The sequence below is a fragment of the Macrobrachium rosenbergii genome, chromosome 41, assembly GCF_040412425.1.
Source record: "Macrobrachium rosenbergii isolate ZJJX-2024 chromosome 41, ASM4041242v1, whole genome shotgun sequence".
NCBI classification, from domain to species: Eukaryota; Metazoa; Arthropoda; class Malacostraca; order Decapoda; family Palaemonidae; genus Macrobrachium; species Macrobrachium rosenbergii.
In genome coordinates, this window is record NC_089781.1 from 11,788,078 (window position 1) to 11,802,074 (window position 13,997).

The following is a 13,997-nucleotide window of genomic DNA, read 5'->3' on the forward strand; positions in this document are numbered from 1 at the left end:
TGTACGATAGCTATCTACTCGAGAGAGAGAGAGAGAGAGAGAGAGAGAGAGAGAGAGAGAGAGAGAGAGAGAATATGTATTCTACAGTTGTATTCATTTCCTTGTACGATAGCTATCTACTCGAGATAGAGAGAGAGAGAGAGAGAGACAGACAGAGACAGAATTTAAAATATGTATTCTACAGTTCTATTCATTTCCATGTACGATAGCTATCTGAGAGAGAGAGAGAGAGAGAAAAAAAATTTTAAATATGCATTCTACAGTTTTATTCATTTCCTTGAACGATAGCTATCTACCCGAGAGAGAGAGAGAGAGAGAGAGAGAGAGAGAGAGAGAGAGAGAGAGAGAGAGAGAGAGAGAGAGAGAGAGAGAGAGAGTTATTGTCAACGGAAGGTCAAGTTATATCAGTAGGAAAGAAATGGCTGAAGTTTTCCGGTTGGATCCTCTAATTAAAATGTCAAGATTCTAAAGAAAGAGGACAACTTAAGAGGCTTTGCTTCCTTGATTGTTCCTCTGGGGTCTTAATTAAACGCTGTCAAGAGCACTAGAGGCGGGCCTTCACTAAATTGCATGCTAAATTATATATATATATATATATATATATATATATATATATATATATATATATATATATATATATATATATATATATATATATATATATATATACACATATACAGTATATATATATATATACAGTATATGTATATATATATACAATACATATATATACAATGTATATATATGTATATAATATATATATACAGTATACATATATATACATACATGTTTTATATATATATATATATATATATATATATATATATATATATAATATATATATATACAATATATAATATGTATATATATTTGTATATACTGTATATGTATATATATGTATATATACTATATATATAACCTGTATATATAATATACAGTTATTCATATATAATTATAATTTCAAATATTAGTCCGCACACTTGCGTGTGCAGAATTAATGACATATTTTCATAGATATATGACCACGTGGAAATGACTTGAATTCTGTATTAAGTACAAACCACGAATTTAGCTCGTATTATGCAGCAGAGCCGAAACCAGTTCCTCTCTTCTTGGCCGAGTGGGTTAAGTCTTGGTTTTTCCATGTGCCAACCCTAAAATGCATGGGTTCGAAACCGTTCACAATAGGTTGTAGATCATTACTAAGTTACAGTGAATTCAGGACTAATAGTTTATATATATATATATATATATATATATATATATATATATATATATATATATATATATTATATATATATATATATATATATTATGTATATGTCTATATTTATTTAATAAATGTATATATATTTATATATTATATATATATTTATTTTAAATGTATTTATATATTATTATATAATTTATGAATATATATATATATTATATGTGTGTGCATATACTGTACACATAAAAACACATTCGTAAAAAATGCCCTAGCACACGTGTCCTAGTAGGAGACTGTGCTTACATTATTCATTCAGTTTCTCGTAATGTCTAAACATAATCGTATAGCTAAGTGCAGGTAGCGTCGACTAACAGCATAAGTTGGCGGCGAAAACAAGATGAAGAAAAAACTTTTTCCTTCTCAACGCAAACATTAAAATTCTCAGGTTGGACGCCTGTAAGCGCTTTGGGCGTTCCTTGGATGGGCAGGTGTACTTTAAAAACCCCCTTCTTTTTTTTTTTTATGTAGGACGCATTCAACCTTACATCATCACCTCTCCTTTCAAACACACACACATACACACGCACACACACGACCGTGTGACATCATGGATCTTCTCTTTTTGTTTAAACGTGGAGGTGAATTGAGTATTCAGGGCGTGGGCGTGCTGGCGTTAAATGAATGGTTGGTCACTCATGGGAAACAGAGTTACGGGTCGTGCAACAAATTTGCAGCAGAGAACAGGCTTATTTTTTCACGTTTGAAAAAAAAAGGGGGGAAAAATGAAATGGAAGTCACGAAAAATATCATGCGTAATGTTGAACGTTTATTTTACTGCTTCCAATTGAATATATTTTGAGTTTTTTTTTTAAACAGATTCAAATGACGTCATGCCTCGAGGGACTGTAACGGAATTCCTGATGTGACAGTTTCATAATTTTCATAAATGTATTGCAGAATGAAGCACTGCAATGCTGGAAGAAATTAGCTAGAATGGCGACCGAGGAAAAATGTTCCTTTGCGCTTGCAACATACTCTTTTTTTTTTTCCTCTCTTGTAGCAAATTTAAATGCCGTTTAATTAAGTCTTGAAATCCAGTTTTCCAAGTTCATATTTTCAGTGTGTCTGTTCAGTAGTCCCTCCACATCTGAAGCTTGTTTATAAGGAGAAAGTGGAAAACAGACTTTCAGGTAGCAGGAAAATATTGGTTTGGAACTGACATAGTTCAGGTTAATAGAAAATGAGAAAACTGCACTCATTAAGTGGGAGGAAATGAGCGGACCGTCATTGTGCCTTGGAATACTCTGGTGAAAAGGTAGAGAGAGAGAGAGAGAGAGAGAGAGAGAGAGAGAGAGAGAGAGAGAGAGAGAGAGAGAGAGAGAGAGAGAGAGAGAGAGAATATATATATATATAGAGAGAGAGAGAGGGTATTGAGGGTAGAGAAAGAAAATATTGAGAGAGAGAGAGAGAGAGAGATTATTGAAGGTAGAGGGAGAGAGAGAGAGAGAGAATGTTGAGGGTAGGGAAAGAAAATATTGAGAGAGAGAGAGAGAGAATATTGAGGGGGAGAGTGAATATTGGAGAGAGAGAGAGAGAGAGAGAGAGAGAGAGAGTAGAGAGAGAGAATATTGAAAGAGAGAGAGAGAATATTGAGAGAGAGAGAGAGAGAGAGAGAGAGTTTATGAATACTGAGGAGAGAGAAGAAATGGGGAGGAAGAATATTGTTACAGGTCTTGGGTAAATTGTGTTGCAGGTCCTGGGACCGGTTTCCTGTCTAGGTCACATTTTAGCGGTCCAGCCGCCCAGAGTCTTAAGTGCTGTACTGTACCAAACACAGCCACGGCTTTCTTTGCCTACCGCCAAAGCGTTGTAGAATTTGCGGTGTTCAGTTCACCCTGAGTTAACTCTAAGAAGTTGTTTTACACTGTCTTGATAGTTATAACTATTTATCTTATTTATAGTGGTTATAGAAGTTTTCATTATAGAACTAGTTGTCATTTGAAATTACCACAAATTTTTTTGTTATATTTATAGTGATTGAAATTGACTTCTTTTGGGGATATTGTTGAATAAAAGGGATCTTTACATGCTAAATATATTAACAAGGAAATTCTCTACAGTTTTGCCAGCTCTTAAAAGTACAGATTTATATGAACTCATTCATCTCAGGACCGCCTTTCCCTTTGGTATAATTCATCCAAAAATATCATCTCTAGCGGAATGCGTTCCGTTCGTAAACGGCAAATCTCATTCAGAACTCAAACCTTGCGTATCGTTATGCGATGCATTTTTAGTTTTCTGTAAAAGAAAAATATTGGGCCGGCTTTGTCTGTCCGTCCGCACTTTTTCTGTCTGCCCTCAGATCTTAAAAACTACTGAGGCTAGAGGGCTGCAAATTGTTATGTTGGTCATCCACCCTCCAACCATCAAGCATACCAAATTGGAGCCCTCTAGCCTCAGTAGTTTTTTTTTTTTATTTAAGGTTGAAGTTAGCCATAACCGTGCTTCAGGCAACGATATAGGATAGGCCACCACCGGGCCGTGATTTAAGTTTCATGGGCCGCGGCTCATACAGCATTATACCAAAATCATCGAAAGACATGTATTTTCGGTGGCCGAGATTATACGCTGTAGCGGCTGTACAGAAAACTCGATTGCGCCGAAGAAACTTCGGCGCATGTTTTACTAGTTTTTAATAACGTTAAATTGTAATGAAAGAGAGAGAATCTCCTCCTACGGTTAAAATTTCAGTCGGGGCGAAATTCGTTCTGGTTTTTGCGAGCGAACATGAAGTGCTGTCAAGCGCAGTGCGTTTCGTTTTTGTTCGTTTAATCGCAATTAGGCGAGATTCATATGTTACGGCATCCTCATTTCGAAAGGTTTTTTCTTTCTTTTTCTTTTTCAGTGTCCTGTTGGGCACGCATGATCGATGGGGGTGGGGATGGGGCGTAGGGGAGGAGCTGGATTGTAAAGGGCAGGGGGGGTGGTGACAGAATGCAAGTTGGTCAATGGTGTTCCAGATTTTTTTTTTTCATGCTTTTGTTTCGTCCTATTTTTTCGTCCTGTAAATTAGAATTGATTCGGTTGCTCATGTCGTCGAGAGAGAGAGAGAGAGAGAGAGAGAGAGAGAGAGAGAGAGAGAGAGAGAGAGAGAGAGAGAGTGTGTCAGGAATGAACAGTGTGAAAGAAACGCTTTTCCATTAACGTTTTTATTTTTTATTTTCCCTCGCGCACCTTTGTCAACCAGAGCTAATTTTTGTAATGTCTCTCAAAAGGGAGTGAGGAAGAAAGAGGAAAGGTAATTCTCCTCCACGCGAGATCTCTTAGTCTTCGAAGCGCTGCAGAAGAGTTTGTAAATCGAGCGATATATTTGGGAATTAAGCCGGGATGGTGTAAACGACAGAAATGTCTGGCTGTTGGTGGGAGAACCTATTTTGGCCTTCAAAAGAAAGTATTGAAAATCAATAACGGCAAACGCCGTGGTTTACGTATTTTGCCAGAGAGAGAGAGAGAGAGAGAGAGAGAGAGAGAGAGAGAGAGAGAGAGAGAGAGAGAGAGAGAGTGAGAGTGAATACTGAAAAGAGAGAGAGAGAGAGAGGGAGAATATTAAGGGTAGAGTGAGAGAGAGAAAGTTGAGGGTAGAGAGAAAGAATATTGAGGGTAGAGAAAGAAAGAATATTGAGAGAGAGAGAGAGAGAGAGAGAGAGAGAGAATTTGAGGGTAGAGTGAGAGAGAGAGAATTGAGGGGTAGAGTAGGAGAGAAGATAATATTTAGTGAGAAAGAGAGAGAGAGAGAGAAATGGAAGATGATAGGACTCCGAATGCATCAAAAAGGAAAAGTTTTCATGGACCCGGAGATTGTCGCAGTGCGCATGCTCTCTGCGATTCCATACGACGATGACTGCCGCGTCTCAGAAAAAGAGAAAGTGTTTGAGGTTATTCAGTCAAGTCGGGGAAAAATTGCCTTCAAGACTTTGCGAAACGACAATCGTCCCTTCTCGATGATGATGACGATAGAAGAAACTTGCGCATTCCTGAAGGTCGTAAATGAGTAAAATAACACAGTTAAAAGTCTTAAGTATCTGGAAATTGTGGTGCTGAGTGACCCTCATTCTTGATTTACGAGTTTCCTAGTAGTATGGAATGTGTTGTTTGAAGGATACTGGTTATATATATATATATATATATATATATATATATATATATATATATATATATATATATATATATATATATATTATTTGTCTATCTATCTATCTATATATAATGTATATATATACACATATATACGAATATGAGCAGTTCTTTAGTTATTTTCCAATTTGATTGCTTCATGCTTTATTTTCACCGTGACTGCGACCCACAACAGTCACCATACCACCAAGTACAAATTCATTGTTCAGGGCGCAATAAATCTGTCAGGTAATAGCAGTCAAGCCGTTTCCCCTTCTTGGGATTGAACTCCGGTCGCTCGCCTGTTTGGACTGAGTTGGAAATATGGATCTCAACTAATAATAATATTAACTTACATTAAATCAGCCATATGACGATGCGAACGTTAGGAATAGATAAAATTAACATAAATATCCTAGAAATTTTCATCCTAGAATTTGAAAGAATGTAGGGACCTAGGATTAACTCTACTTCCACGCTTATAATATCCTAAATATTCTCTTAATTCTCCACTTGTAACCGTTTTATAAAAATCTTTGCATTTTTTGTGTGGATAGACTTTGAAATATGACACCCGGAATAATTAAATTTGCGGTTTCAAGAGATTATGGAAGGCTTAGCAACAATCTCTCTCTCTCTCTCTCTCTCTCTCTCTCTCTCTCTCTCTCTCTCTCTCTCTCTCTCTCTCGTACCTAGCTTTTTATAACGTTATTTGATACTTGAAAGTTTCTTTATATTCTCCACTTTATCACACACATTCTAAAAGAGGTTTTACTTTACATTGCGGTTTTAATGTTACTTTCGCGTTGCTGAATATTCTACCATAAACGGATTTATTGTATCATTTTGTTGGTGGCAACAGGTATGTGAACATGGTAATCATTCAGATGTCTTTATTTTGTTTGGATAGCGGTATTTATGATTGAAAGAACTAAAAATGAATAATATAGTTATGAATCAACGCCGTCACATAAATCAACTCCGCTCATTAGAAACGACAAAGATGATAAGGTGATTAGGTTAACCAGGTTGGTAATTCTGTTGATATGCCTTCCACTTCCTGATGAACATTGAATGTACCGCAGTAGACTGCTAAATATCATGTTATACTTGTAAAAGTTGTCACAGATATTGCGCTGACATCTAAAAAATTTTTTTTTATTTTAGGAAACGGTGTGACAAACAATTTTTGTTTTTTTACTTGATCCCCTAGATCCAAGGATGGCTCTCATTTGATGTAACTTGCTAAACAGAAAATTTACGCAGAGTTGTTACTAAACAGGAAAAAAATGTCATATATTTAATATTTTCTTAAGCCACGAATATCTTTTTATATCCGGTTCACTATACCTTGGGGATGACTTGCACCCAAGGGGAATTGTAACTAGTAAGCGCTGGTGACGAAGCACTTATCATTTAAAACTCCACTTCGGTGCAATATATTCCCAAGGTGTAGTGAATTTAATATTAAAGGCTGTGTATGGCTTAATATTTGTGATTTTAAAAAAGTCTGGATGTATGTGACAAAATGTATGTATATATATATATATATATATATATATATATATATATATATATATATATATATATATATATATATATATATATATATATATGTATATATATATATATATATATATATATATATATATATATATATATATATATATATATATATATGAACAAGTGATGTGTGTATGAAGATATATATACATTCAAAATATGAAACCACACATATATATATACATTTGGTGTATGACTTTTCAAAATCCAAATATTAAGCCACAACTGGTTTCTCCTTAGTTGTATTAAAAACAATATCAAGTCCTCTTGAAGATGCCGTAGGAAAGATATAAATTCGAAAAACGTCCTTTAATAGGATTCACTATCCTCGGAAGGAATATATTTTTTCATTCCGTGGAATTTAGTTGATAAAATCGTGAACCAGCGAGAAACATTTGAGGGAATATATACTCGGGTGTTATCTAGGCGATATCCACCCCACCTCTGCCATATCTGTATCTGTATATATCTATTTATCTATCTATCAATCGATCTATCTATCTATATACAGTATATATAATAATACCGTCCCGTGGGGGTATATATATACTGAATACCATCTCCCATCAACACAAATACATATACCTCTGCCACAAAACACTTTGTTTTTCCGTGCAAAGCATCAATTAGCATTCCAAATCACCGCCCTTTCATCTTCCCACATTACGACTATTTTTCTCCCCTGCATTTCTCCTCTTCCTCGAACCAGCGACCCTTATACTCTCTTTTCACTGGTTTTCATCTAGCGTCGGCGTCGCTGGTTCGTCCTCCTTCCTCTTGGTTCTTTCCCCTCTGTTCTTCCCTCAATCGCCTCCGAAGGTACCTCCTTACCCTCGAATTACGTGGCCAATGTACAGTAGGTTCCCTCTCTTTGTCTCTCCGTCATTGCTGCCAAATCCTCTTTCCCTGCCCCTCCCCGACTATCCATAGACTCTTTAAACTGCGTGAGGGTTCTATGAATGAACCACGGTGATGTATTATATATATGTATATATATATATATATATATATATATATATATATATATTTATTTATATATTTATATTTATATATATATAAATTATATATTATAAATATGTATATACCGTATATATATATGTATATATATGTATATACACTTGTATGCCTGAACTAACAGAACAAGTGATGTGTGTATGAAGATATACCACATTCAAAATATGAAACCCGGGAGTATGCATCCTAACTGCTTTTCTCTTTAGTTGTATTAAAAACAACTTCAAGTCCTCTTGAAGATGCCGTAGGAAAGACCAAGGGCGAAAACCCTCAGGATTCATATCCTGTTTCATTCCGTGGAATTTAGTGGAAATCGTGTCTAGAAACATTTGAGGGAATATATATATCTAGGCCTATATCTATATCTGTATATATCTATCTATCTATCTATCTATCTATCTATCTATCTATCTATATACAGTATATACATACGGTATATATATACTCGTACACACAAATACATATACACAAAACACTTTGTCTTTCGGCAAAGCATCAATTAGCATTCCAAATCACCGCCCTTTCATCTTCCCACATTACGACCTTTCTCCCCTGCATTTCTCCTCTTCCTACGACCCCTCGTTCATTTCATCTAGCGTCGGCGTCGTCGTCGTCCTCCTTCCTCTTGGTTCTTTCCCCTCTTGACTACCCTCGAATTACGTGGCCAATGTACAGTAGGTTCCCTCTCTTTGTCTCTTTCATTAAAAATCCTCTTTCCCGCCCTTTATAGACTCTCTAAACTTGAGGGTTCTAGTGAATGTATTATCTGTATAAATTATATTATATATATATATATATATATATATATATATATATATATAAATATATATATATATATACACACACATGCACGCATAACAATGTAATTGACCTCATTTATGCATTAAAATGTGGTTTATTCTTCTCTATGTCTAGCATAGTGACATATTACAGTCGTAGCACGGTGTTATATTATGAAGCTCTCTCTCTCTCTCTCTCTCTCTCTCTCTCTCTCTCTCTCTCTCTCTCTCTCTCTCTCTCTCTCTCTCAATTTTCAGGTGGTGAGACTCCCAGAATGATATTTATTTTTTATATTGAGGTTTCCCCAGATAATTTCTACCATTTCTCACGCATAACGATGGCCATTTTGAATGACCGTCACGCTATTGTAAGCATAAGACTTTCTCCCGTAGTGACTTTGCAAGCATTGAGTGTTATTCCAGACATCTGAACCGCCAAATGCTCTCTCTCTCTCTCTCTCTCTCTCTCTCTCTCTCTCTCTCTCTCTCTCTCTCTCTTCTCTCGCCGTCCATCACTTAAGTTTAAAGGCCTTTCCTTGTCTTGACCATCTGAACCACTATCTTGCTGCACTTTTGGGATTTTGTCTTGGTGTGGAGTTGATTCTCTCTCTCTCTCTCTCTCTTTTGTGTTCCTTTCCTTGGATTCTCTCTCTCTCTCTCTCTCTCTCTCTCTCTCTCTCTCTCTCTCTCTCTCTCTCTCTCTCTCTCTCTCTCTAGTGTTCCTTTCCTTGGAAGCCGCTTTCCTCGAAGGATTGAATTCGCGTCTGTATAAGGGCGCTCGCACCCGGCTGAATTCATGCATTTCGGGATGAATCTCTTGATTGTTTTCATAGTCTCCACGCGCGGATGCTCACTTTGTTTCCGCAGTAATTGGTTTTGAAGACGATGTTTTCATGTGTGTGGACAGGTGTACGTGTAGGTGTATGTATGTGTGTATTGTGTTGTGTAGGCTATAGTTAGTATGTGATATTTAGTGTATGTTCTCTTGATTGTTTATAGTCCAGTAACACTTATTTCTGATTGGTTTTGATGATGTTTTCATGTGTATGCACAGGTGTAAGTTTAGATGTATGTGTATGTGTGTATTGTGTTGTGTACAGTATAGTTAGTATGTGGTATTTAGTGTCTGTTGTATTGATTGTTTATGGTCCAGTAACACCTATTTCTGATTGGTTTTGAAGACGATGTTTTCATGTGTGTGCACAGTGTACGTGTAGATGTATGTATGTATGTATGTATGTATTGTGTATTGTGCTGTGTATTTAGCATGTGATATTTAGTGTATGTTCTCTTGATTGTTTATGGCCCAGTAACACCTATTTCTGATTGGTTTTGAAGACGACGTTTTCATGTGTGTGCACAGGTGTACGTGTAGATGTATGTATGTATTGTGTATTGTGCTGTGTATTTAGCATGTGATATTTAGTGTATGTTCTCTTGATTGTTTATGGCCCAGTAACACCTATTTCTGATTGGTTTTGAAGACGATGTTTTCATGTGTGCACAGGTGTACGTGTAGATGTATGTATGTATGTATGTGTGTGTGCGTATTGTGCTGTGTATTTAGTATGTGATATTAAGCGTATGTTCTCTTGATTGTTTATGGTCCAGTAACACTTATTTCTGATCGAATTGAAGCAATATACGATGGCAGACCGTCCGTCCGTACCACTTGACAAGTGACAGTAGCCACTTCTGGTGGGCTTCCCATGAGAGAATTCCTCTTGCCAAATAGCCGAGAGATTATCTCTGTCGAAAATACGATTTTTGTCTTCCTTTTTCGTCGTATCGGCCTACCTCCATCTCCTCTTCTCCCTTCTCCTCCTCCTCTTCCTCTTACGAAAGAGCAACAGGAGGGAGGAAGGAAGGTTGGACGGGAATGTTAATTTTGAAGTGCTTTGAATATTGGCCCACCATCTCTCTCTCTCTCTCTCTCTCTCTCTCTCTCTCTCTCTCTCTCTCTCTCTCTCTCTCTCTCTCCTCTGATGTACGTAACATTGTTGGCAACAGTGGTCATTTTCCCGATGCAAGCAGCTGTGACTTATTGCTGCTGTAATAAATGGGTGTGTGGTGTTTGGTGTTTCTCCCGTTTCGAGTTTCTGCGGAATTTCGTGTGGCAATTTTTTTTTTATTTGGAAAATTGCTGCCGATAGAAAACAGAATTGTGCTGAACAGGATTGCCTTCTGCTCATTTATTGTTTATATATACACACGTGTATGCACACCCTAACACATATATATATGTATATATCATATGTATATATTATATATATGTATGTGTATATATATACAAAAATATATACACATATATATAATATATATATATATAAAATATATTATATATATACACACATACACACACACACACACGTACACGTACACGTACACGCTTCACTGAATATTCAATAAAAATTTTTCCTTTTTACGTTTGGAAATTGTTTTGGGTCAAGATTTTTATTCTCGCTGTTTTTCCACTTGCGCGAGCTAATAAAAATTGAAATTTGCCTGTGTCCACTTTCCCTTTTTTTTTTTTTGTATAAGCCAGAGAGGAGAGAGAAAAAATACGTTCAATTTCCTCTGTGGTTTCTTAAAGCTTAGGGCAGCTTTAAACGCTCTATACATTTCCATACTTCCTTTGTCTCTTCTTTTGAGTAGGCGACTTCTTTTCATCATTTGTTAGAGCTGTGCCTCTGGAATTGTTAAAGCGTTTATTTTTTTGGTGTCCTCTTGATGATGGGACTTTCATTAATATTTATGGTATGTATGTTGAGAGAAGAACGAGTGTGTACAGACACACACGTACATATATGTAATGTACATAACTTATGTATGTATATATACTATACAGTATATATAATATAAATTTTCATCATTATATTTGTATAATGAGGCTATCAGTCGATAAACACGCCAAGCGCCATCCTGGGTCAAAGTATTTTTTAATTTAATTTATTATATTTTAAAAATGGCACTTGGCATGTTTCTCGACTGAAAAGCTCATATATTTTATGTATACCTGTGTATGTATGTTTGTACGTATATATACGTTTGTGTTAGCACACACACACACACACACTTGCCATCTCAAATGCCCAAGTTGATCATGGCATTCGTAAACAAAATGCTGAGAGAGCAAAGCCCACGTGCGGATATTCCACGTTTATCTTGCGTCTCGCCAATACATGAATTTGTCAGGCGACGTAATCCATTTCCCGAGGCGAGTCCGCCATCGGTCGCGGGTCTTGAAAGAGAAGGAAGTCTTCCATTATTGCTCCTTGAGAAGATGACCACAGCTGCTGCTGCTGCTGCTGGTGACCCCTTGGTTAAGTAGGACCTCTTGCGGATGCGACAGAGAACTACTAGCTCTGAAGGAAACGAAGGAACATCCAGGAAGGGACTCTTCAGGTCACGAAGTAAAGTGGGTGACGCCATTGTCGTAATTGGAGTCTCCTCTCGTTGTTTTCCAGCAAGGAACAGAGAGGTTGTGATGAAGGTGGCGAAAGGACAGTCATTTTGGAGAGAGAGAGAGAGAGAGAGAGAGAGAGAGAGAGAGAGAGAGAGAGAGAGAGAGAGAGAGAGAGGTCTTCAATATCATGTAATCTGTGTGGTAGTAGGAATCTTGGGAGTACTAACGACTAATTAAGCTTCGTCGTCATTTAGTATTTCGTCAAAAATTAGTATTTTGCAAGATTCCAGGAAGCTACATAAGAAAGCAAAGAAATCACGCACAGCATGTGGTGAACCAATTTGTGATGCCTATTGTATCTCTGTGATGCCTGTTGTAACTGTGATGATTGTACTGTACATCACATCTGGATGAGGTAAAAGTCAAACTCCATGTTAATGGTGCTTCTGTGTACAAATATGACTTGTGTTATGCTTTCTCATTAATGATGTATGCTGAGCTAACCTAGAGGTAATTTGTTTGACTGATAGAGGCATTTTTAAGTACTAGGCAGCATAGATGAAAGGTTTGACAAGTCCGATTTCATGCATACTGCAGATATCTGCCTCCGAAAGTTAGAGCCTTTGTTGGTCTCTCGTGTAATTCTTGGCCCCCCGGTCCACGAGGGGTTAATGAGGTTATTCGTAATCCCAGATGAGGTAGACTAAGAAAATGTTCCCCACAGTATTGACTGACCCGGTTCGTTGAGGAATTAACAGCAGCAACTAGCTTTCTTTTTCGCTCTACCACCGAACCCTCATCATATCTTGCTGTAAAGATCTGTATAGTTTTACTTCTCTGTAAAAGAAAACTACTGTGCCGGCTTTGTCTGTCCGTCCGCACTTTTTTCTGTCCGCCTTCAGATCTTAAAAACTGCTGTGGCTAGAGGGCTGCAAAGTGGTATGTTGATCATCCACCATCTAATCATTAAACATACCAACTTGCAGCCCTATAGCCTCAGTAGTTTTTATTTTATTTAAGGTTAAAGTTAGCCATAATCGTGCTTCTGGCCGTGGTTAAAGTTTCGTGGGCCGCGGCTCATACAGCATTATACCGAGGCCACCGAAAGATCTGTTTTCGGTGGCCTTGATTATATGCTGTTTCGGCTGTACAGAAAACTCGATAGCGCCGAAGAAACTTCGGCGCATTTTTTACTTGTTTGTTAAATCAGTGATTCACTGTTTTGAAGGTCTGCCGATCATTATCTTAAAAAATATCTTAATTACTTCTCCCTTTAAGGTTTTCTTTGCTTAATTTCAACGAAGAAGGGAAAAACTGTTTTGAGTCTCTCTTGGTACATTAATGGACAGAAAGGAAGCTGCATTGACTTTATTTTCAGTGATTTTAGTGCTTTGAAAGCAGAAGTGTTTTTTTTAAATTAACCTTGGATTTTGCTTCCGTTTGGTTGCTTAATAAACATAGCAAAGACTTCAGTGATAAATAAAAAAGTTGTACTAGGAAAGCAGTAAATGAATAAGTTACAGAGTAAATAGAAAAAAAGCTGTACTAGAAAAGAAATAAATGCATAAGTTACTGAGTAAATAGATCCTTTAACTGAGTAAATAGATCCTGTAATGAAAATGTCCAAATGCTAAAAATTATAATTCCGAAGGCCCCTAACTTAAAAGAATAATATTTACAAACCCGTACAAGTTACAGAACTGTAAGTATTATTATGCGGGAAGCAGACAATAATACATATTTGAAAAGACACCTTGTTACATGCAGTAGCTCAAGCATTTAAAAGCGTTGTTCGTTTTGAAACGAAAGTTTTGGAATATCACTTCAGTCATTGGTGATGGATAGAGACAAT

At 36.8% G+C, this 13,997-nt stretch overlaps 1 protein-coding gene across 2 annotated transcripts in view; it reads left to right on the forward strand.

The window, feature by feature from the left end:
• The window catches only part of rt (Protein O-mannosyltransferase rt), a 74,945-nt gene that overhangs the window by 45,440 nt on the left and 15,508 nt on the right, over window positions 1-13,997 (forward strand). The window lies entirely within an intron of this gene.